The sequence below is a fragment of the Stenella coeruleoalba genome (assembly GCF_951394435.1).
Source record: "Stenella coeruleoalba genome assembly, contig: scaffold_118, whole genome shotgun sequence".
In the NCBI taxonomy this organism is placed as follows: Eukaryota; Metazoa; Chordata; class Mammalia; order Artiodactyla; family Delphinidae; genus Stenella; species Stenella coeruleoalba.
Window position 1 is genome coordinate 193,799 of NW_027646071.1, and position 25,094 is coordinate 218,892.

At 43.8% G+C, this 25,094-nt stretch overlaps 1 long non-coding RNA gene across 22 annotated transcripts in view; it reads left to right on the forward strand.

Moving 5' to 3' along the window:
• LOC307181360 overlaps positions 1-25,094 on the forward strand; it is a 968,012-nt gene that overhangs the window by 184,094 nt on the left and 758,824 nt on the right. For 2 of the 22 annotated variants that reach the window (XR_013826572.1, XR_013826583.1), the window contains exon 3: positions 24,058-24,143. The exons of 19 other annotated variants lie outside the window; for them this stretch is intronic. This is a non-coding gene — a long non-coding RNA (uncharacterized lncRNA). Of the gene's footprint in view, positions 1-19,335; positions 19,409-24,057; positions 24,144-25,094 lie in introns of those variants that run through there. One more of the 22 variants, XR_013826586.1, reaches the window with a different exon arrangement.

Genomic DNA, 25,094 nt, shown 5'->3' on the forward strand with positions numbered 1-25,094 from the left:
TCACTGCTGCGTTTATGCCCCTGTACACACGCTTGATTCTCTTTCGGAGACATAGCAATCCATAGGTTTTAAGATACTTACTAGTCAGGTACATTCTTAGGCGTTTAATATGGGGTGTTGAGTCCATTTCGTTGAGCAAGGAGTAGCTCTTGTCTATTCCATATTTGGCTTAAGGAACTTTATCTGTGCTCATTTCAATCTCTGGTTTTATGCAGCACCCCAACTCACCTTTACCCTTAAGCAAGCATAAGTTGGTTTTCTAAATTTGAGACCCTGTTCTGTTCTGTAATTCAGTTCCTGTGTAGCCAAGTTTACATTCCGTGTATTACTGATATCTTATGATGTTTCTTTTTCTGTGTGACTTATTTCAGTTAGAATCATCATACCTGAATCCACTCATTGTGCTGCTAAGGGCCTGATGACATAGATTTCATTGCTGAGTGATATTGCTTTGTAAGTAAATACCACAACTTCTTTATCCATTTTTCACTTTCTGTGATGTTGAACTTGTACTGTAAACGAGGTTCTTGTAAACAGAGGCGTCCCAAACTTTGGGGTGGCTGTGTCTTTTTGATTTTAATTTCCCTAAGCTATAGGACCATAAGTGGCAGTGCCCTAGGCTCTGTTGCTTTGTTTTTTAGATGTTTCAGGGAGCACCATACACTTCTCCCGAGTGTCTGTTGGCAATTTACATCCCGCCCATCAGCATAACAAGGCTCCCAGTTCTCCATGGCCTGTCCTGCCTTTCTGGATTTTACCCTTTTTTCAGATGGCCCTTTTGACCGGGGGGAAGTGAGACTTCATTTTAGTGCAGATTTCCTTTGCAAGCTTGCTTGGTTGGCCAAAAAGGGCGTATGCGTTTTTTCCTGAATATATTCAGGAAAAAACGCATACGCCCTTTTTGGCCAAGTGCATCATTGTGGACGTTCTGCCTCTTTTCCTATGCTTTCAATGCAATTCCACTCTACCTCCTGAAATCGGTTTCCTGCAATTCTGCCCCGCTTTCAAGTCCTCTTGGCAGCCTTACTTCAGTCTATTTTTGGATGATAGCTGTCATTTATAACTCTGCAGGTTTGTGAATTACAGTGCCCCTGAGCTCCTTTCTTCAACTCGCTTTCTTTTGAGCTGGCCGCAACACCGCAGGATGGCTTCAGGCCCTAATCTGGTTCCGGTACGGCACGCTGAGCCTTTGGTTATTTCCTCTTCCTGGTGGGAAATGAGAGTTAAATTTGCCCGTCCAGACACCTCCAGCTAGCCTCTCATTGGTTCTCGCTATTCCTGTTCATCTTCCGCAGAAATTGCAAACTGGGCCAAACAGGAGGTTAAAGGCGCTGACTCTCCAAGTGGGGAGAGTGTTAGTAAAGCGTCTGGAATGTTGCACCCGAGTACCAGGGGAGGAAAACTGAGACATATTTGAACACGTCTCCCGATCACATGGTTGATCATACTCTAGGTTCCACATGCATGTTTTAGCTGAAGGAAGAATACCTTAAACCTGGGTAGTTGAAACCCTTGGAATGGGTACCATGCAATATGACTTCAAAGGGTCTTCATTTGCTCACCGAACCTCTCCAATCCTATCACTGCTGCGTTTATGCCCCTGTACACATGCTTGATTCTCTTTCGGAGACATAGCAATCCATAGGTTTTAAGATACTTACTAGTCAGGTACATTCTTAGGCGTTTAATATGCGGTGTTGAGTCCATTTCGTTGAGCAAGGAGTAGCTCTTGTCTATTCCATATTTGACTTAAGGAACTTTATCTGTGCTCATTTCAATCTCTGGTTTTATGCAGCACCCCAACTCACCTTTCCCCTTAAGCAAGCATAAGTTGGTTTTCTAAATTTGAGACCCTGTTCTGTTCTGTAATTCAGTTCCTGTGTAGCCAAGTTTACATTCCATGTATTACTGATATCTTATGATGTTTCTTTTTCTGTGTGACTTATTTCAGTTAGAATCATCATACCTGAATCCACTCATTGTGCTGCTAAGGGCCTGATGACACAGATTTCATTGCTGAGTGATATTGCTTTGTAAGTAAATACCACAACTTCTTTATCCATTTTTCACTTTCTGCGATGTTGAACTTGTACTGTAAACGAGGTTCTTGTAAACAGAGCCATTCCAAACTTTGGGGTGGCTGTGTCTTTTTGATTTTAAATTCCCTAAGCTATAGGACCATAAGTGGAAGTGCCCTAGGTTCTGTTGCTTTGTTTTTTAGATGTTTCAGGAAACACCATACACTTCTCCCCAGTTTCTGTTGGCAATTTACATCCCGCCCATCAGCATAACAAGGCTCCCAGTTCTCCATGGCCTGTCCTGCCTTTCTGTATTTTACACTTTTTTCAGATGGCCCTTTTGACCGGGGGGAAGTGAGACTTCATTGTAGTGCAGATTTCCTTTGCAAGCTTGCTTGGTTGGCCAAAAAGGGCGTATGCGTTTTTTCCTGAATATATTCAGGAAAAAACACATACGCCCTTTTTGGCCAAGTGCATCATTGTGGACGTTCTGCCTCTTTTCCTATGCTTTCAATGCAATTCCAGTCTACCTCCTGAAATCGGTTTCCTGCAATTCTGCCCCGCTTTCAAGTCCTCTTGGCAGCCTTACTTCAGTCTATTTTTGGACGATAGCTGTCATTTATAACTCTGCAGGTTTGTGAATTACAGAGACCCTGAGTTCCTTTCTTCAACTCGCTTTCTTTTGAGCTGGCCGCAACACCGCAGGATGGCTTCAGGCCCTAATCTGGTTCCGGCACGGCACGCTGAGCCTTTGGTAATTTCCTCTTCCTGGTGGGAAATGAGAGTTAAATTTGCCCGTCCAGACACCTCCAGCTAGGCTCTCATTGGTTCTCGCTATTCCTGTTCATCTTCCGCAGAAATTGCAAACTGGGCCAAACAGGAGGTTAAAGGCGCTGACTCTCCAAGTGGGGAGAATGTTAGTAAAGCGTCTGGAATGTTACACCCGAGTACCCGGGGAGGAAAACTGAGACATATTTGAACACGTCTCCCGTTCACATGGTTGATCATACTTGGGTTCCACATGCATGTTTTAGCTGAAGGAAGAATACCGTAAACCTAGGTAGTTGAAACCCGTGGAATGGGTACCATGCAATATGACTTCAAAGGGTCTTCATTTGCTCACCGAACCTCTCCAATCCTATCACTGCTGCGTTTATGCCCCTGTACACATGCTTGATTCTCTTTCGGAGACACAGCAATCCATAGGTTTTAAGATACTTACTAGTCAGGTACATTCTTAGGCGTTTAATATGCGGTGTTGAGTCCATTTCGTTGAGCAAGGAGTAGCTCTTGTCTATTCCATATTTGACTTAAGGAACTTTATCTGTGCTCATTTCAATCTCTGGTTTTATGCAGCACCCCAACTCACCTTTACCCTTAAGCAAGCATAAGTTGGTTTTCTAAATTTGAGACCCTGTTCTGTTCTGTAATTCAGTTCCTGTGTAGCCAAGTTTACATTCCATATATTACTGATACCTTATGATGTTTCTTTTTCTGTGTGACTTATTTCAGTTAGAATCATCATACCTGAATCCACTCATTGTGCTGCTAAGGGCCTGATGACACAGATTTCATTGCTGAGTGATATTGCTTTGTAAGTAAATACCACAACTTCTTTATCCATTTTTCACTTTCTGCGATGTTGAACTTGTACTGTAAACGAGGTTCTTGTAAACTGAGCCGTTCCAAACTTTGGGGTGGCTGTGTCTTTTTGATTTTAAATTCCCTAAGCTATAGGACCATAAGTGGAAGTGCCCTAGGTTCTGTTGCTTTGTTTTTTAGATGTTTCAGGAAACACCATACACTTCTCCCGAGTGTCTGTTGGCAATTTACATCCCGCCCATCAGCATAACAAGGCTCCCAGTTCTCCATGGCCTGTCCTGCCTTTCTGGATTTTACACTTTTTTCAGATTGCCTTTTTGACTGGGGGGAAGTGAGACTTCATTGTAGTGCAGATTTCCTTTGCAAGCTTGCTTGGTTGGCCAAAAAGGGCGTATGCGTTTTTTCCTGAATATATTCAGGAAAAAACGCATACGCCCTTTTTGGCCAAGTGCATCATTGTGGACGTTCTGCCTCTTTTCCTATGCTTTCAATGCAATTCCAGTCTACCTCCTGAAATCGGTTTCCTGCAATTCTGCCCCGCTTTCAAGTCCTCTTGGCAGCCTTACTTCAGTCTATTTTTGGACGATAGCTGTCATTTATAACTCTGCAGGTTTGTGAATTACAGTGCCCCTGAGCTCCTTTCTTCAACTCGCTTTCTTGTGAGCTGGCCGCAACACCGCAGGATGGCTTCAGGCCCTAATCTGGTTCCGGCACGACACGCTGAGCCTTTGGTTAATTCCTCTTCCTGGTGGGAAATGAGAGTTAAATTTGCCCGTTCAGACACCTCCAGCTAGTCTCTCATTGGTTCTCGCTATTCCTGTTCATCTTCCGCAGAAATTGCAAACTGGGCCAAACAGGAGGTTAAAGGGACTGACTCTCCAAGTCGGGAGAGTGTTAGTAAAGCGTCTGGAATGTTGCACCCGAGTACCAGGGTACGAAAACTGAGACATATTTGAACACGTCTCCCGATCACATGGTTGATCATACTCTAGGTTCCACATGCATGTTTTAGCTGAAGGAAGAATACCTTAAACCTGGGTAGGTGAAACCCGTGGAATGGGTACCATGCAATATGACTTCAAAGGGTCTTCATTTGCTCACCGAACCTCTCCAATCCTATCACTGCTGCGTTTATGCCCCTGTACACACGCTTGATTCTCTTTTGGAGACATAGCAATCCATAGGTTTTAAGATACTTACTAGTCAGGTACATTCTTAGGCGTTTAATATGCGGTGTTGAGTCCATTTCGTTGAGCAAGGAGTAGCTCTTGTCTATTCCATATTTGGCTTAAGGAACTTTATCTGTGCTCATTTCAATCTCTGGTTTTATGCAGCACCCCAACTCACCTTTACCCTTAAGCAAGCATAAGTTGGTTTTCTAAAATTGAGACCCTGTTCTGTTCTGTAATTCAGTTCCTGTGTAGCCAAGTTTCCATTCCGTGTATTACTGATATCTTATGATGTTTCTTTTTCTGTGTGACTTATTTCAGTTAGAATCATCATACCTCAATCCACTCATTGTGCTGCTAAGGGCCTGATGACATAGATTTCATTGCTGAGTGATATTGCTTTGTAAGTGATTACCACAACTTCTTTATCCATTTTTCACTTTCTGCAATGTTGAACTTGTACTGTAAACGAGGTTCTTGTAAACAGAGCCGTTCCAAACTTTGAGGTGGCTGTGTCTTTTTGATTTTAATTTCCCTAAGCTATAGGACCATAAGTGGCAGTGCCCTAGGCTCTGTTGCTTTGTTTTTTAGATGTTTAAGGAAACACCATACACTTCTCCCCAGTTTCTGTTGGCAATTTACATCCCGCCCATCAGCATAACAAGGCTCCCAGTTCTCCATGGCCTGTCCTGCCTTTCTGGATTTTACACTTTTTTCAGATGGCCCTTTTGACCGGGGGGAAGTGAGACTTCATTGTAGTGCAGATTTCCTTTGCAAGCTTGCTTGGTTGGCCAAAAAGGGCGTATGCGTTTTTTCCTGAATATATTCAGAAAAAACGCATACGCCCTTTTTGGCCAAGTGCATCATTGTGTACGTTCTGCCTCTTTTCCTATGCTTTCAATGCAATTCCACTCTACCTCCTGAAATCGGTTTCCTGCAATTCTGCCCTGCTTTCAAGTCCTCTTGGCAGCCTTACTTCAGTCTATTTTTGGACGATAGCTGTCATTTATAACTCTGCAGGTTTGTGAATTACAGTGTCCCTGAGCTCCTTTCTTCAACTCGCTTTCTTTTGAGCTGGCCGCAACACCGTAGGAAGGCTTCAGGCCCTAATCTGGTTCCGGTACGGCACGCTGAGCCTTTGGTTATTTCCTCTTCCTGGTGGGAAATGAGAGTTAAATTTGCCCGTCCAGACACCTCCAGCTAGCCTCTCATTGGTTCTCGCTATTCCTGTTCATCTTCCGCAGAAATTGCAAACTGGGCCAAACAGGAGGTTAAAGGCGCTGACTCTCCAAGTGGGGAGAGTGTTAGTAAAGCGTCTGGAATGTTGCACCCGAGTACCAGGGGAGGAAAACTGAGACATATTTGAACACGTCTCCCGATCACATGGTTGATCATACTCTAGGTTCCACATGCATGTTTTAGCTGAAGGAAGAATACCTTAAACCTGGGTAGTTGAAACCCTTGGAATGGGTACCATGCAATATGACTTCAAAGGGTCTTCATTTGCTCACCGAACCTCTCCAATCCTATCACTGCTGCGTTTATGCCCCTGTACACATGCTTGATTCTCTTTCGGAGACATAGCAATCCATAGGTTTTAAGATACTTACTAGTCAGGTACATTCTTAGGCGTTTAATATGCGGTGTTGAGTCCATTTCGTTGAGCAAGGAGTAGCTCTTGTCTATTCCATATTTGACTTAAGGAACTTTATCTGTGCTCATTTCAATCTCTGGTTTTATGCAGCACCCCAACTCACCTTTCCCCTTAAGCAAGCATAAGTTGGTTTTCTAAATTTGAGACCCTGTTCTGTTCTGTAATTCAGTTCCTGTGTAGCCAAGTTTACATTCCATGTATTACTGATATCTTATGATGTTTCTTTTTCTGTGTGACTTATTTCAGTTAGAATCATCATACCTGAATCCACTCATTGTGCTGCTAAGGGCCTGATGACACAGATTTCATTGCTGAGTGATATTGCTTTGTAAGTAAATACCACAACTTCTTTATCCATTTTTCACTTTCTGCGATGTTGAACTTGTACTGTAAACGAGGTTCTTGTAAACAGAGCCATTCCAAACTTTGGGGTGGCTGTGTCTTTTTGATTTTAAATTCCCTAAGCTATAGGACCATAAGTGGAAGTGCCCTAGGTTCTGTTGCTTTGTTTTTTAGATGTTTCAGGAAACACCATACACTTCTCCCCATTTTCTGTTGGCAATTTACATCCCGCCCATCAGCATAACAAGGCTCCCAGTTCTCCATGGCCTGTCCTGCCTTTCTGTATTTTACACTTTTTTCAGATGGCCCTTTTGACCGGGGGGAAGTGAGACTTCATTGTAGTGCAGATTTCCTTTGCAAGCTTGCTTGGTTGGCCAAAAAGGGCGTACGCGTTTTTTCCTGAATATATTCAGGAAAAAACACATACGCCCTTTTTGGCCAAGTGCATCATAGTGGACGTTCTGCCTCTTTTCCTATGCTTTCAATGCAATTCCAGTCTACCTCCTGAAATCGGTTTCCTGCAATTCTGCCCCGCTTTCAAGTCCTCTTGGCAGCCTTACTTCAGTCTATTTTTGGACGATAGCTGTCATTTATAACTCTGCAGGTTTGTGAATTACAGAGACCCTGAGTTCCTTTCTTCAACTCGCTTTCTTTTGAGCTGGCCGCAACACCGCAGGATGGCTTCAGGCCCTAATCTGGTTCCGGCACGGCACGCTGAGCCTTTGGTAATTTCCTCTTCCTGGTGGGAAATGAGAGTTAAATTTGCCCGTCCAGACACCTCCAGCTAGGCTCTCATTGGTTCTCGCTATTCCTGTTCATCTTCCGCAGAAATTGCAAACTGGGCCAAACAGGAGGTTAAAGGCGCTGACTCTCCAAGTGGGGAGAATGTTAGTAAAGCGTCTGGAATGTTACACCCGAGTACCCGGGGAGGAAAACTGAGACATATTTGAACACGTCTCCCGTTCACATGGTTGATCATACTTGGGTTCCACATGCATGTTTTAGCTGAAGGAAGAATACCGTAAACCTAGGTAGTTGAAACCCGTGGAATGGGTACCATGCAATATGACTTCAAAGGGTCTTCATTTGCTCACCGAACCTCTCCAATCCTATCACTGCTGCGTTTATGCCCCTGTACACATGCTTGATTCTCTTTCGGAGACACAGCAATCCATAGGTTTTAAGATACTTACTAGTCAGGTACATTCTTAGGCGTTTAATATGCGGTGTTGAGTCCATTTCGTTGAGCAAGGAGTAGCTCTTGTCTATTCCATATTTGACTTAAGGAACTTTATCTGTGCTCATTTCAATCTCTGGTTTTATGCAGCACCCCAACTCACCTTTACCCTTAAGCAAGCATAAGTTGGTTTTCTAAATTTGAGACCCTGTTCTGTTCTGTAATTCAGTTCCTGTGTAGCCAAGTTTACATTCCATGTATTACTGATACCTTATGATGTTTCTTTTTCTGTGTGACTTATTTCAGTTAGAATCATCATACCTGAATCCACTCATTGTGCTGCTAAGGGCCTGATGACACAGATTTCATTGCTGAGTGATATTGCTTTGTAAGTAAATACCACAACTTCTTTATCCATTTTTCACTTTCTGCGATGTTGAACTTGTACTGTAAACGAGGTTCTTGTAAACAGAGCCATTCCAAACTTTGGGGTGGCTGTGTCTTTTTGATTTTAAATTCCCTAAGCTATAGGACCATAAGTGGAAGTGCCCTAGGTTCTGTTGCTTTGTTTTTTAGATGTTTCAGGAAACACCATACACTTCTCCCCAGTTTCTGTTGGCAATTTACATCCCGCCCATCAGCATAACAAGGCTCCCAGTTCTCCATGGCCTGTCCTGCCTTTCTGTATTTTACACTTTTTTCAGATGGCCCTTTTGACCGGGGGGAAGTGAGACTTCATTGTAGTGCAGATTTCCTTTGCAAGCTTGCTTGGTTGGCCAAAAAGGGCGTATGCGTTTTTTCCTGAATATATTCAGGAAAAAACACATACGCCCTTTTTGGCCAAGTGCATCATTGTGGACGTTCTGCCTCTTTTCCTATGCTTTCAATGCAATTCCAGTCTACCTCCTGAAATCGGTTTCCTGCAATTCTGCCCCGCTTTCAAGTCCTCTTGGCAGCCTTACTTCAGTCTATTTTTGGACGATAGCTGTCATTTATAACTCTGCAGGTTTGTGAATTACAGAGACCCTGAGTTCCTTTCTTCAACTCGCTTTCTTTTGAGCTGGCCGCAACACCGCAGGATGGCTTCAGGCCCTAATCTGGTTCCGGCACGGCACGCTGAGCCTTTGGTAATTTCCTCTTCCTGGTGGGAAATGAGAGTTAAATTTGCCCGTCCAGACACCTCCAGCTAGGCTCTCATTGGTTCTCGCTATTCCTGTTCATCTTCCGCAGAAATTGCAAACTGGGCCAAACAGGAGGTTAAAGGCGCTGACTCTCCAAGTGGGGAGAATGTTAGTAAAGCGTCTGGAATGTTACACCCGAGTACCCGGGGAGGAAAACTGAGACATATTTGAACACGTCTCCCGTTCACATGGTTGATCATACTTGGGTTCCACATGCATGTTTTAGCTGAAGGAAGAATACCGTAAACCTAGGTAGTTGAAACCCGTGGAATGGGTACCATGCAATATGACTTCAAAGGGTCTTCATTTGCTCACCGAACCTCTCCAATCCTATCACTGCTGCGTTTATGCCCCTGTACACATGCTTGATTCTCTTTCGGAGACACAGCAATCCATAGGTTTTAAGATACTTACTAGTCAGGTACATTCTTAGGCGTTTAATATGCGGTGTTGAGTCCATTTCGTTGAGCAAGGAGTAGCTCTTGTCTATTCCATATTTGACTTAAGGAACTTTATCTGTGCTCATTTCAATCTCTGGTTTTATGCAGCACCCCAACTCACCTTTACCCTTAAGCAAGCATAAGTTGGTTTTCTAAATTTGAGACCCTGTTCTGTTCTGTAATTCAGTTCCTGTGTAGCCAAGTTTATATTCCATGTATTACTGATACCTTATGATGTTTCTTTTTCTGTGTGACTTATTTCAGTTAGAATCATCATACCTGAATCCACTCATTGTGCTGCTAAGGGCCTGATGACACAGATTTCATTGCTGAGTGATATTGCTTTGTAAGTAAATACCACAACTTCTTTATCCATTTTTCACTTTCTGCGATGTTGAACTTGTACTGTAAACGAGGTTCTTGTAAACTGAGCCGTTCCAAACTTTGGGGTGGCTGTGTCTTTTTGATTTTAAATTCCCTAAGCTATAGGACCATAAGTGGAAGTGCCCTAGGTTCTGTTGCTTTGTTTTTTAGATGTTTCAGGAAACACCATACACTTCTCCCGAGTGTCTGTTGGCAATTTACATCCCGCCCATCAGCATAACAAGGCTCCCAGTTCTCCATGGCCTGTCCTGCCTTTCTGGATTTTACACTTTTTTCAGATTGCCTTTTTGACTGGGGGGAAGTGAGACTTCATTGTAGTGCAGATTTCCTTTGCAAGCTTGCTTGGTTGGCCAAAAAGGGCGTATGCGTTTTTTCCTGAATATATTCAGGAAAAAACGCATACGCCCTTTTTGGCCAAGTGCATCATTGTGGACGTTCTGCCTCTTTTCCTATGCTTTCAATGCAATTCCAGTCTACCTCCTGAAATCGGTTTCCTGCAATTCTGCCCCGCTTTCAAGTCCTCTTGGCAGCCTTACTTCAGTCTATTTTTGGACGATAGCTGTCATTTATAACTCTGCAGGTTTGTGAATTACAGTGCCCCTGAGCTCCTTTCTTCAACTCGCTTTCTTGTGAGCTGGCCGCAACACCGCAGGATGGCTTCAGGCCCTAATCTGGTTCCGGCACGACACGCTGAGCCTTTGGTTAATTCCTCTTCCTGGTGGGAAATGAGAGTTAAATTTGCCCGTTCAGACACCTCCAGCTAGTCTCTCATTGGTTCTCGCTATTCCTGTTCATCTTCCGCAGAAATTGCAAACTGGGCCAAACAGGAGGTTAAAGGGACTGACTCTCCAAGTCGGGAGAGTGTTAGTAAAGCGTCTGGAATGTTGCACCCGAGTACCAGGGTACGAAAACTGAGACATATTTGAACACGTCTCCCGATCACATGGTTGATCATACTCTAGGTTCCACATGCATGTTTTAGCTGAAGGAAGAATACCTTAAACCTGGGTAGGTGAAACCCGTGGAATGGGTACCATGCAATATGACTTCAAAGGGTCTTCATTTGCTCACCGAACCTCTCCAATCCTATCACTGCTGCGTTTATGCCCCTGTACACACGCTTGATTCTCTTTTGGAGACATAGCAATCCATAGGTTTTAAGATACTTACTAGTCAGGTACATTCTTAGGCGTTTAATATGCGGTGTTGAGTCCATTTCGTTGAGCAAGGAGTAGCTCTTGTCTATTCCATATTTGGCTTAAGGAACTTTATCTGTGCTCATTTCAATCTCTGGTTTTATGCAGCACCCCAACTCACCTTTACCCTTAAGCAAGCATAAGTTGGTTTTCTAAAATTGAGACCCTGTTCTGTTCTGTAATTCAGTTCCTGTGTAGCCAAGTTTCCATTCCGTGTATTACTGATATCTTATGATGTTTCTTTTTCTGTGTGACTTATTTCAGTTAGAATCATCATACCTCAATCCACTCATTGTGCTGCTAAGGGCCTGATGACATAGATTTCATTGCTGAGTGATATTGCTTTGTAAGTGATTACCACAACTTCTTTATCCATTTTTCACTTTCTGCAATGTTGAACTTGTACTGTAAACGAGGTTCTTGTAAACAGAGCCGTTCCAAACTTTGAGGTGGCTGTGTCTTTTTGATTTTAATTTCCCTAAGCTATAGGACCATAAGTGGCAGTGCCCTAGGCTCTGTTGCTTTGTTTTTTAGATGTTTAAGGAAACACCATACACTTCTCCCCAGTTTCTGTTGGCAATTTACATCCCGCCCATCAGCATAACAAGGCTCCCAGTTCTCCATGGCCTGTCCTGCCTTTCTGGATTTTACACTTTTTTCAGATGGCCCTTTTGACCGGGGGGAAGTGAGACTTCATTGTAGTGCAGATTTCCTTTGCAAGCTTGCTTGGTTGGCCAAAAAGGGCGTATGCGTTTTTTCCTGAATATATTCAGAAAAAACGCATACGCCCTTTTTGGCCAAGTGCATCATTGTGTACGTTCTGCCTCTTTTCCTATGCTTTCAATGCAATTCCACTGTACCTCCTGAAATCGGTTTCCTGCAATTCTGCCCTGCTTTCAAGTCCTCTTGGCAGCCTTACTTCAGTCTATTTTTGGACGATAGCTGTCATTTATAACTCTGCAGGTTTGTGAATTACAGTGCCCCTGAGCTCCTTTCTTCAACTCGCTTTCTTTTGAGCTGGCCGCAACACCGCAGGAAGGCTTCAGGCCCTAATCTGGTTCCGGTACGGCACGCTGAGCCTTTGGTTATTTCCTCTTCCTGGTGGGAAATGAGAGTTAAATTTACCCGTCCAGACACCTCCAGCTAGCCTCTCATTGGTTCTCGCTATTCCTGTTCATCTTCCGCAGAAATTGCAAACTGGGCCAAACAGGAGGTTAAAGGCGCTGACTCTCCAAGTGGGGAGAGTGTTAGTAAAGCGTCTGGAATGTTGCACCCGAGTACCAGGGGAGGAAAACTGAGACATATTTGAACACGTCTCCCGTTCACATGGTTGATCATACTTGGGTTCCACATGCATGTTTTAGCTGAAGGAAGAATACCTTAAACATGTGTATTTGAAACCCGTGGAATGGGTACCATGCAATATGACTTCAAAGGGTCTTCATTTGCTCACCGAACCTCTCCAATCCTATCACTGCTGCGTTTATGCCCCTGTACACACGCTTGATTCTCTTTCGGAGACATAGCAATCCATAGGTTTTAAGATACTTACTAGTCAGGTACATTCTTAGGCGTTTAATATGGGGTGTTGAGTCCATTTCGTTGAGCAAGGAGTAGCTCTTGTCTATTCCATATTTGGCTTAAGGAACTTTATCTGTGCTCATTTCAATCTCTGGTTTTATGCAGCACCCCAACTCACCTTTACCCTTAAGCAAGCATAAGTTGGTTTTCTAAATTTGAGACCCTGTTCTGTTCTGTAATTCAGTTCCTGTGTAGCCAAGTTTACATTCCGTGTATTACTGATATCTTATGATGTTTCTTTTTCTGTGTGACTTATTTCAGTTAGAATCATCATACCTGAATCCACTCATTGTGCTGCTAAGGGCCTGATGACATAGATTTCATTGCTGAGTGATATTGCTTTGTAAGTAAATACCACAACTTCTTTATCCATTTTTCACTTTCTGCGATGTTGAACTTGTACTGTAAACGAGGTTCTTGTAAACAGAGGCGTCCCAAACTTTGGGGTGGCTGTGTCTTTTTGATTTTAATTTCCCTAAGCTATAGGACCATAAGTGGCAGTGCCCTAGGCTCTGTTGCTTTGTTTTTTAGATGTTTCAGGGAACACCATACACTTCTCCCGAGTGTCTGTTGGCAATTTACATCCCGCCCATCAGCATAACAAGGCTCCCAGTTCTCCATGGCCTGTCCTGCCTTTCTGGATTTTACCCTTTTTTCAGATGGCCCTTTTGACCGGGGGGAAGTGAGACTTCATTGTAGTGCAGATTTCCTTTGCAAGCTTGCTTGGTTGGCCAAAAAGGGCGTATGCGTTTTTTCCTGAATATATTCAGGAAAAAACGCATACGCCCTTTTTGGCCAAGTGCATCATTGTGGACGTTCTGCCTCTTTTCCTATGCTTTCAATGCAATTCCACTCTACCTCCTGAAATCGGTTTCCTGCAATTCTGCCCCGCTTTCAAGTCCTCTTGGCAGCCTTACTTCAGTCTATTTTTGGATGATAGCTGTCATTTATAACTCTGCAGGTTTGTGAATTACAGTGCCCCTGAGCTCCTTTCTTCAACTCGCTTTCTTTTGAGCTGGCCGCAACACCGCAGGATGGCTTCAGGCCCTAATCTGGTTCCGGTACGGCACGCTGAGCCTTTGGTTATTTCCTCTTCCTGGTGGGAAATGAGAGTTAAATTTGCCCGTCCAGACACCTCCAGCTAGCCTCTCATTGGTTCTCGCTATTCCTGTTCATCTTCCGCAGAAATTGCAAACTGGGCCAAACAGGAGGTTAAAGGCGCTGACTCTCCAAGTGGGGAGAGTGTTAGTAAAACGTCTGGAATGTTGCACCCGAGTACCAGGGGAGGAAAACTGAGACATATTTGAACACGTCTCCCGTTCACATGGTTGATCATACTTGGGTTCCACATGCATGTTTTAGCTGAAGGAAGAATACCGTAAACCTAGGTAGTTGAAACCCGTGGAATGGGTACCATGCAATATGACTTCAAAGGGTCTTCATTTGCTCACCGAACCTCTCCAATCCTATCACTGCTGCGTTTATGCCCCTGTACACATGCTTGATTCTCTTTCGGAGACACAGCAATCCATAGGTTTTAAGATACTTACTAGTCAGGTACATTCTTAGGCGTTTAATATGCGGTGTTGAGTCCATTTCGTTGAGCAAGGAGTAGCTCTTGTCTATTCCATATTTGACTTAAGGAACTTTATCTGTGCTCATTTCAATCTCTGGTTTTATGCAGCACCCCAACTCACCTTTACCCTTAAGCAAGCATAAGTTGGTTTTCTAAATTTGAGACCCTGTTCTGTTCTGTAATTCAGTTCCTGTGTAGCCAAGTTTACATTCCATGTATTACTGATACCTTATGATGTTTCTTTTTCTGTGTGACTTATTTCAGTTAGAATCATCATACCTGAATCCACTCATTGTGCTGCTAAGGGCCTGATGACACAGATTTCATTGCTGAGTGATATTGCTTTGTAAGTAAATACCACAACTTCTTTATCCATTTTTCACTTTCTGCGATGTTGAACTTGTACTGTAAACGAGGTTCTTGTAAACTGAGCCGTTCCAAACTTTGGGGTGGCTGTGTCTTTTTGATTTTAAATTCCCTAAGCTATAGGACCATAAGTGGAAGTGCCCTAGGTTCTGTTGCTTTGTTTTTTAGATGTTTCAGGAAACACCATACACTTCTCCCGAGTGTCTGTTGGCAATTTACATCCCGCCCATCAGCATAACAAGGCTCCCAGTTCTCCATGGCCTGTCCTGCCTTTCTGGATTTTACACTTTTTTCAGATTGCCTTTTTGACCGGGGGGAAGTGAGACTTCATTGTAGTGCAGATTTCCTTTGCAAGCTTGCTTGGTTGGCCAAAAAGGGCGTATGCGTTTTTTCCTGAATATATTCAGGAAAAAACGCATACGCCCTTTTTGGCCAAGTGCATCATTGTGGACGTTCTGCCTCTTTTCCTATGCTTTCAATGCAATTCCAGTCTACCTCCTGAAATCGGTTTCCTGCAATTCTGCCCCGCTTTCAAGTCCTCTTGGCAGCCTTACTTCAGTCTATTTTTGGACGATAGCTGTCATTTATAACTCTGCAGGTTTGTGAATTACAGTGCCCCTGAGCTCCTTTCTTCAACTCGCTTTCTTGTGAGCTGGCCGCAACACCGCAGGATGGCTTCAGTCCCTAATCTGGTTCCGGCACGACACGCTGAGCCTTTGGTTAATTCCTCTTCCTGGTGGGAAATGAGAGTTAAATTTGCCCGTTCAGACACCTCCAGCTAGTCTCTCATTGGTTCTCGCTATTCCTGTTCATCTTCCGCAGAAATTGCAAACTGGGCCAAACAGGAGGTTAAAGGGACTGACTCTCCAAGTCGGGAGAGTGTTAGTAAAGCGTCTGGAATGTTGCACCCGAGTACCAGGGTACGAAAACTGAGACATATTTGAACACGTCTCCCGATCACATGGTTGATCATACTCTAGGTTCCACATGCATGTTTTAGCTGAAGGAAGAATACCTTAAACCTGGGTAGGTGAAACCCGTGGAATGGGTACCATGCAATATGACTTCAAAGGGTCTTCATTTGCTCACCGAACCTCTCCAATCCTATCACTGCTGCGTTTATGCCCCTGTACACACGCTTGATTCTCTTTTGGAGACATAGCAATCCATAGGTTTTAAGATACTTACTAGTCAGGTACATTCTTAGGCGTTTAATATGCGGTGTTCAGTCCATTTCGTTGAGCAAGGAGTAGCTCTTGTCTATTCCATATTTGGCTTAAGGAACTTTATCTGTGCTCATTTCAATCTCTGGTTTTATGCAGCACCCCAACTCACCTTTACCCTTAAGCAAGCATAAGTTGGTTTTCTAAAATTGAGACCCTGTTCTGTTCTGTAATTCAGTTCCTGTGTAGCCAAGTTTCCATTCCGTGTATTACTGATATCTTATGATGTTTCTTTTTCTGTGTGACTTATTTCAGTTAGAATCATCATACCTCAATCCACTCATTGTGCTGCTAAGGGCCTGATGACATAGATTTCATTGCTGAGTGATATTGCTTTGTAAGTGATTACCACAACTTCTTTATCCATTTTTCACTTTCTGCAATGTTGAACTTGTACTGTAAACGAGGTTCTTGTAAACAGAGCCGTTCCAAACTTTGAGGTGGCTGTGTCTTTTTGATTTTAATTTCCCTAAGCTATAGGACCATAAGTGGCAGTGCCCTAGGCTCTGTTGCTTTGTTTTTTAGATGTTTAAGGAAACACCATACACTTCTCCCCAGTTTCTGTTGGCAATTTACATCCCGCCCATCAGCATAACAAGGCTCCCAGTTCTCCATGGCCTGTCCTGCCTTTCTGGATTTTACACTTTTTTCAGATGGCCCTTTTGACCGGGGGGAAGTGAGACTTCATTGTAGTGCAGATTTCCTTTGCAAGCTTGCTTGGTTGGCCAAAAAGGGCGTATGCGTTTTTTCCTGAATATATTCAGGAAAAAACGCATACGCCCTTTTTGACCAAGTGCATCATTGTGGACGTTCTGCCTCTTTTCCTATGCTTTCAATGCAATTCCAGTCTACCTCCTGAAATCGGTTTCCTGCAATTCTGCCCCGCTTTCAAGTCCTCTTGGCAGCCTTACTTCAGTCTATTTTTGGACGATAGCTGTCATTTATAACTCTGCAGGTTTGTGAATTACAGTGTCCCTGAGCTCCTTTCTTCAACTCGCTTTCTTTTGAGCTGGCCGCAACACCGCAGGATGGCTTCAAGCCCTAATCTGGTTCCGGCACGGCACGCTGAGCCTTTGGTTATTTCCTCTTCCTGGTGGGAAATGAGAGTTAAATTTGCCCGTCCAGACACCTCCAGCTAGCCTCTCATTGGTTCTCGCTATTCCTGTTCATCTTCCGCAGAAATTGCAAACTGGGCCAAACAGGAGGTTAAAGGCGCTGACTCTCCAAGTGGGGAGAGTGTTAGTAAAGCATCTGGAATGTTGCACCCGAGTACCAGGGGAGGAAAACTGAGACATATTTGAACACGTCTCCCGTTCACATGGTTGATCATACTTGGGTTCCACATGCATGTTTTAGCTGAAGGAAGAATACCTTAAACCTGGAGAGTTGAGACCCGTGTAATGGGTACCATGCAATATGACTTCAAAGGGTCTTCATTTGCTCACCGAACCTCTCCAATCCTATCACTGCTGCGTTTATGCCCCTGTACACACGCTTGATTCTCTTTCGGAGACATAGCAATCCATAGGTTTTAAGATATTTACTAGTCAGGTACATTCTTAGGCGTTTAATATGCGGTGTTGAGTCCATTTCGTTGAGCAAGGAGTAGCTCTTGTCTATTCCATATTTGGCTTAAGGAACTTTATCTGTGCTCATTTCAATCTCTGGTTTTATGCAGCACCCCAACTCACCTTTCCCCTTAAGCAAGCATAAGTTGGTTTTCTAAATTTGAGACCCTGTTCTGTTCTGTAATTCAGTTCCTGTGTAGCCAAGTTTACATTCCGTGTATTACTGATATCTTATGATGTTTCTTTTTCTGTGTGACTTATTTCAGTTAGAATCATCATACCTGAATCCACTCATTGTGCTGCTAAGGGCCTGATGACATAGATTTCATTGCTGAGTGATATTGCTTTGTAAGTGAATACCACAACTTCTTTATCCATTTTTCACTTTCTGCGATGTTGAACTTGTACTGTAAACGAGGTTCTTGTAAACAGAGCCGTTCGAAACTTTGTTGTGGCTGTGTCTTTTTGATTTTAATTTCCCTAAGCTATAGGACCTTAAGTGGAAGTGCCCTAGGCTCTGTTGCTTTGTTTTTTAGATGTTTCAGGAAACACCATACACTTCTCCCAAGTGTCTGTTGGCAATTTACATCCCACCCATCAGCATAACAAGGCTCCCAGTTCTCCATGGCCTGTCCTGCCTTTCTGGATTTTACACTTTTTTCAGATGGCCCTTTTGACCGGGGGGAAGTGAGACTTCATTGTAGTGCAGATTTCCTTTGCAAGCTTGCTTGGTTGGCCAAAAAGGGCGTATGCGTTTTTTCCTGAATATATTCAGGAAAAAACGCATACGCCCTTTTTGGCCAAGTGCATCATTGTGGACGTTCTGCCTCTTTTCCTATGCTTTCAATGCAATTCCAGTCTACCTCCTGAAATCGGTTTCCTGCAATTCTGCCCCGCTTTCAAGTCCTCTTGGCAGCCTTACTTCAGTCTATTTTTGGACGATAGCTGTCATTTATAACTCTGCAGGTTTGTGAATTACAGTGCCCCTGAGCTCCTTTCTTCAACTCGCTTTCTTGTGAACTGGCCGCAACACCGCAGGATGGCTTCAGGCCCTAATCTGGTTCCGGCACGGCACGCTGAGCCTTTGGTTATTTCCTCTTCCTGGTGGGAAATGAGAGTTAAATTTGCCCGTCCAGACACCTCCAGGTAGTCTCTCATTGGTTCTCGCTATTCTTGTTCATCTTCCGCAGAAATTGCAAACTGGGCCAAACAGGAGGTTAAAGGCGCTGACTCTCCAAGTGGGGAGAGTGTTAGTAAAGCGTCTGGAATGTTGCACGCGAGTACCAGGGGAGGAAAACTGAGACATATTTGAACACGTCTCCCGTTCACATGGTTGATCATACTTGGGTTCCACATGCATGTTTTAGCTGAAGGAAGAATACCTTAAACCTGGGTAGTTGAAACCCGTGGAATGGGTACCATGCAATATGACTTCAAAGGGTCTTCATTTGCGCACCGAACCTCTCCAATCCTATCACTGCTGCGTTTATGCCCCTGTACACATGCTTGATTCTCTTTTGGAGACATAGCAATCCATAGGTTTTAAGATACTTACTAGTCAGGTACATTCTTAGGCGTTTAATATGCGGTGTTGAGTCCATTTCGTTGAGCAAGGAGTAGCTCTTGTCTATTCCATATTTGGCTTAAGGAACTTTATCTGTGCTCATTTCAATCTCTGGTTTTATGCAGCACCCCAACTCACCTTTACCCTTAAGCAAGCATAAGTTGGTTTTCTAAAATTGAGACCCTGTTCTGTTCTGTAATTCAGTTCCTGTGTAGCCAAGTTTCCATTCCGTGTATTACTGATATCTTATGATGTTTCTTTTTCTGTGTGACTTATTTCAGTTAGAATCATCATACCTGAATCCACTCATTGTGCTGCTAAGGGCCTGATGACATAGATTTCATTGCTGAGTTATATTGCTTTGTAAGTGATTACCACAACTTCTTTATCCATTTTTCACTTTCTGCGATGTTGAACTTGTACTGTAAATGAGGTTCTTGTAAACAGAGCCGTTCCAAACTTTGGGGTGGCTGTGTCTTTTTGATTTTAATTTCCCTAAGCTATAGGACCATAAGTGGCAGTGCCCTAGGCTCTGTTGCTTTGTTTTTTAGATGTTTAAGGAAACACCGTGCACTTCTCCCCAGTGTCTGTTGGCAATTTACATCCCGCCCATCAGCATAACAAGGCTCCCAGTTGTCCATGGCCTGTCCTGCCTTTCTGGATTTTACACTTTTTTCAGATGGCCCTTTTGACCGGGGGGAAGTGAGACTTCATTGTAGTGCAGATTTCCTTTGCAAGCTTGCTTGGTTGGCCAAAAAGGGCGTATGCGTTTTTTCCTGAATATATTCAGGAAAAAACGCATACGCCCTTTTTGGCCAAGTGCATCATTGTGGACGTTCTGCCTCTTTTCCTATGCTTTCAATGCAATTCCAGTCTACCTCCTGAAATCGGTTTCCTGCAATTCTGCCCCGCTTTCAAGTCCTCTTGGCAGCCTTACTTCAGTCTATTTTTGGACGATAGCTGTCATTTATAACTCTGCAGGTTTGTGAATTACAGTGTCCCTGAGCTCCTTTCTTCAACTCGCTTTCTTTTGAGCTGGCCGCAACACCGCAGGATGGCTTCAGGCCCTAATCTGGTTCCGGCATGGCACGCTGAGCCTTTGGTTATTTCCTCTTCCTGGTGGGAAATGAGAGTTAAATTTGCCCGTCCAGACACCTCCAGCTAGCCTCTCATTGGTTCTCGCTATTCCTGTTCATCTTCCGCAGAAATTGCAAACTGGGCCAAACAGGAGGTTAAAGGCGCTGACTCTCCAAGTGGGGAGAGTGTTAGGAAAGCATCTGGAATGTTGCACCCGAGTACCAGGGGAGGAAAACTGAGACATATTTGAACACGTCTCCTGTTCACATGGTTGATCATACTTGGGTTCCACATGCATGTTTTAGCTGAAGGAAGAATACCTTAAACCTGGGTAGTTGAAACCCGTGGAATGGGTACCATGCAATATGACTTCAAAGGGTCTTCATTTGCTCACGAACCTCTCCAATCCTATCACTGCTGCGTTTATGCCCCTGTACACATGCTTGATTCTCTTTCGGAGACATAGCAATCCATAGGTTTTAAGATACTTACTAGTCAGGTACATTCTTAGACGTTTAATATGCGGTGTTGAGTCCATTTCGTTGAGCAACGAGTAGCTCTTGTCTATTCCATATTTGGCTTAAGGAACTTTATCTCTGCTCATTTCAATCTCTGGTTTTATGCAGCACCCCAACTCACCTTTACCCTTAAGCAAGCATAAGTTGGTTTTCTAAATTTGAGACCCTGTTCTGTTCTGTAATTCAGTTCCTGTGTAGCCAAGTTTACATTCCGTGTATTACTGATATCTTATGATGTTTCTTTTTCTGTGTGACTTATTTCAGTTAGAATCATCATACCTGAATCCACTCATTGTGCTGCTAAGGGCCTGATGACATAGATTTCATTGCTGAGTGATATTGCTTTGTAAGTGAATACCACAACTTCTTTATCCATTTTTCACTTTCTGCGATGTTGAACTTGTACTGTAAACGAGGTTCTCGTAAACAGAGCCGTTCCAAACTTTGGGGTGGCTGTGTCTTTTTGATTTTAATTTCCCTAAGCTATAGGACCATAAGTGGAAGTGCCCTAGGCTCTGTTGCTTTGTTTTTTAGATGTTTCAGGAAACACCATACACTTCTCCCAAGTGTCTGTTGGCAATTTACATCCCACCCATCAGCATAACAAGGCTCCCAGTTCTCAATGGCCTGTTGCCTTTCTGGATTTTACACTTTTTTCAGATGGCCCTTTTGACCGGGGGAAGTGAGACTTCATTGTAGTGCAGATTTCCTTTGCAAGCTTGCTTGGTTGGCCAAAAAGGGCGTATGCGTTTTTTCCTGAATATATTCAGGAAAAAACGCATACGCCCTTTTTGGCCAAGTGCATCATTGTGGACGTTCTGCCTCTTTTCCTATGCTTTCAATGCAATTCCAGTCTACCTCCTGAAATCGGTTTCCTGCAATTCTGCCCCGCTTTCAAGTCCTCTTGGCAGCCTTACTTCAGTCTATTTTTGGACGATAGCTGTCATTTATAACTCTGCAGGTTTGTGAATTACAGTGCCCCTGAGCTCCTTTCTTCAACTCGCTTTCTTGTGACCTGGCCGCAACACCGCAGGATGGCTTCAGGCCCTAATCTGGTTCCGGCCCGGCATGCTGAGCCTTTGGTTAATTCCTCTTCCTGGTGGGAAATGAGAGTTAAATTTGCCCGTTCAGACACCTCCAGCTAGCCTCTCATTGGTTCTCGCTATTCCTGTTCATCTTCCGCAGAAATTGCAAACTGGGCCAAACAGGAGGTTAAAGGCACTGACTCTCCAAGTCGGGAGAGTGTTAGTAAAGCGTCTGGAATGTTGCACCCGAGTACCAGGGGAGGAAAACTGAGACATATTTGAACACATCTCCCGTTCACATGGTTGATCATACTCTGGGTTCCACATGCATGTTTTAGCTGAAGGAAGAATACCTTAAACCTGGAGAGTTGAGACCCGTGTAATGGGTACCATGCAATATGACTTCAAAGGGTCTTCATTTGCTCACCGAACCTCTCCAATCCTATCACTGCTGCGTTTATGCCCCTGTACACACGCTTGATTCTCTTTTGGAGACATAGCAATCCATAGGTTTTAAGATACTTACTAGTCAGGTACATTCTTAGGCGTTTAATATGGGGTGTTGAGTCCATTTCGTTGAGCAAGGATTAGCTCTTGTCTATTCCATATTTGGCTTAAGGAACTTTATCTGTGCTCATTTCAATCTCTGGTTTTATGCAGCACCCCAACTCACCTTTCCCCTTAAGCAAGCATAAGTTGGTTTTCTAAATTTGAGACCCTGTTCTGTTTTGGAATGCAGTTCCTCTGTAGCCAAGTTTACATTCCGTGTATTAGTGATATCTTATGATGTTTCTTTTTCTGTGTGACTTATTTCAGTTAGAATCATCGTACCTGAATCCACTCATTATGCTGCTAAGGGCCTGATGACATAGATTTCTTTGCTGAGTGATACTGCATTGTACGTAAGTACCTCAAGTTCTTTATCCATTTTTCACTTTCTGTGATATTGAACTTCTACTGTAAACGAGGTTCTTGTAAACAGAGCCGTTCCAAACTTTGGGGTGGCTGTGTCTTTTTGATTTTAATTTCCCTAAGCTATAGGACCATAAGTGGAAGTGCCCTAGGCTCTGTTGCTTTGTTTTTTAGATGTTTCAGGAAACACCATACACTTCTCCCAAGTGGTTGTTGGCAATTTACATCCCGCCCATCAGCATAACAAGGCTCCCAGTTCTCCATGGCCTGTCCTGCCTTTCTGGATTTTACACTTTATTCAGATGGCCCTTTTGACCAGGGGGAAGTGAGACTTCATTGTAGTGCAGGTTTCCTTTGCAAGCTTGCTTGGTTGGCCAAAAAGTGCGTATGCGTTTTTTCCTGAATATATTCAGGAAAAAACGCATACGCCCTTTTTGGCCAAGTGCATCATTGTGGACGTTCTGCCTCTTTTCCTATGCTTTCAATGCAATTCCAGTCTACCTCCTGAAATCGGTTTCCTGCAATTCTGCCCCGCTTTCAAGTCCTCTTGGCAGCCTTACTTCAGTCTATTTTTGGACGATAGCTGTCATTTATAACTCTGCAGGTTTGTGAATTACAGTGCCCCTGAGCTCCTTTCTTCAACTCGCTTTCTTGTGAGCTGGCCGCAACACCGCAGGATGGCTTCAGGCCCTAATCTGGTTCCGGCACGGCACGCTGAGCCTTTGGTTAATTCCTCTTCCTGGTGGGAAATGAGAGTTAAATTTGCCCGTCCAGACACCTCCAGCTAGTCTCTCATTGGTTCTCACTATTCCTGTTCATCTTCCGCAGAAATTGCAAACTGGGCCAAACAGGAGGTTAAAGGGACTGACTCTCCAAGTGGGGAGAGTGTTAGTAAAGCGTCTGGAATGTTGCACCCGAGTACCAGGGTACGAAAACTGAGACATATTTGAACACGTCTCCCGATCACATGGTTGATCATACTCTGGGTTCCACATGCATGTTTTAGCTGAAGGAAGAATACCAAAAACCTGGGTAGTTGAAACCCGTGGAATGGGTACCATGCAATATGACTTCAAAGGGTCTTCATTTGCTCACCGAACCTCTCCAATCCTATCACTGCTGCGTTTATGCCCCTGTACACATGCTTGATTCTCTTTCGGAGACATAGCAATCCATAGGTTTTAAGATACTTACTAGTCAGGTACATTCTTAGGCGTTTAATATGCGGTGTTGAGTCCATTTCGTTGAGCAAGGAGTAGCTCTTGTCTATTCCATATTTGGCTTAAGGAACTTTATCTGTGCTCATTTCAATCTCTGGTTTTATGCAGCACCCCAACTCACCTTTACCCTTAAGCAAGTATAAGTTGGTTTTCTAAATTTGAGACCCTGTTCTGTTTTGGAATGCAGTTCCTGTGTAGCCAAGTTTACATTCCGTGTATTACTGATATCTTATGATGTTTCTTTTTCTGTGTGACTTATTTCAGTTAGAATCATCATACCTGAATCCACTCATTTTGCTGCTAAGGGCCTGATGACACAGATTTCATTGCTGAGTGATATTGCTTTGTAAGTAAATACCACAACTTCTTTATCCATTTTTCACTTTCTGCGATGTTGAACTTGTACTGTAAACGAGGTTCTTGTAAACAGAGCCGTTCCAAACTTTGGGGTGGCTGTGTCTTTTTGATTTTAAATTCCCTAAGCTATAGGACCATAAGTGGAAGTGCCCTAGGCTCTGTTGCTTTGTTTTTTAGATGTTTCAGGAAACACCATACACTTCTCCCAAGTGGTTGTTGGCAATTTACATCCCGCCCATCAGCATAACAAGGCTCCCAGTTCTCCATGGCCTGTCCTGCCTGTCTGGATTTTACACTTTTTTCAGATGGCCCTTTTGACCGGGGGAAAGTGAGACTTAATTGTAGTGCAGATTTCCTTTGCAAGCTTGCTTGGTTGGCCAAAAAGGGCGTATGCGTTTTTTCCTGAATATATTCAGGAAAAAACGCATACGCCCTTTTTGGCCAAGTGCATCATTGTGGACGTTCTGCCTCTTTTCCTATGCTTTCAATGCAATTCCAGTCTACCTCCTGAAATCGGTTTCCTGCAATGCTGCCCCGCTTTCAAGTCCTCTTGGCAGCCTTACTTCAGTCTATTTTTGGACGATAGCTGTCATTTATAACTCTGCAGGTTTGTGAATTACAGTGCCCCTGAGCTCCTTTCTTCAACTCGCTTTCTTGTGACCTGACCGCAACACCGCAGGATGGCTTCAGGCCCTAATCTGGTTCTGGCACGGCCCGCTGAGCCTTTGGTTAATTCCTCTTCCTGGTGGGAAATGAGAGTTAAATTTGCCCGTCCAGACACCTCCAGCTAGTCTCTCATTGGTTCTCGCTATTCCTGTTCATCTTCCGCAGAAATTGCAAACTGGGCCAAACAGGAGGTTAAAGGCGCTGACTCTCCAAGTCGGGAGAGTGTTAGTAAAGCGTCTGGAATGTTGCACCCGAGTACCAGGGTACAAAAACTGAGA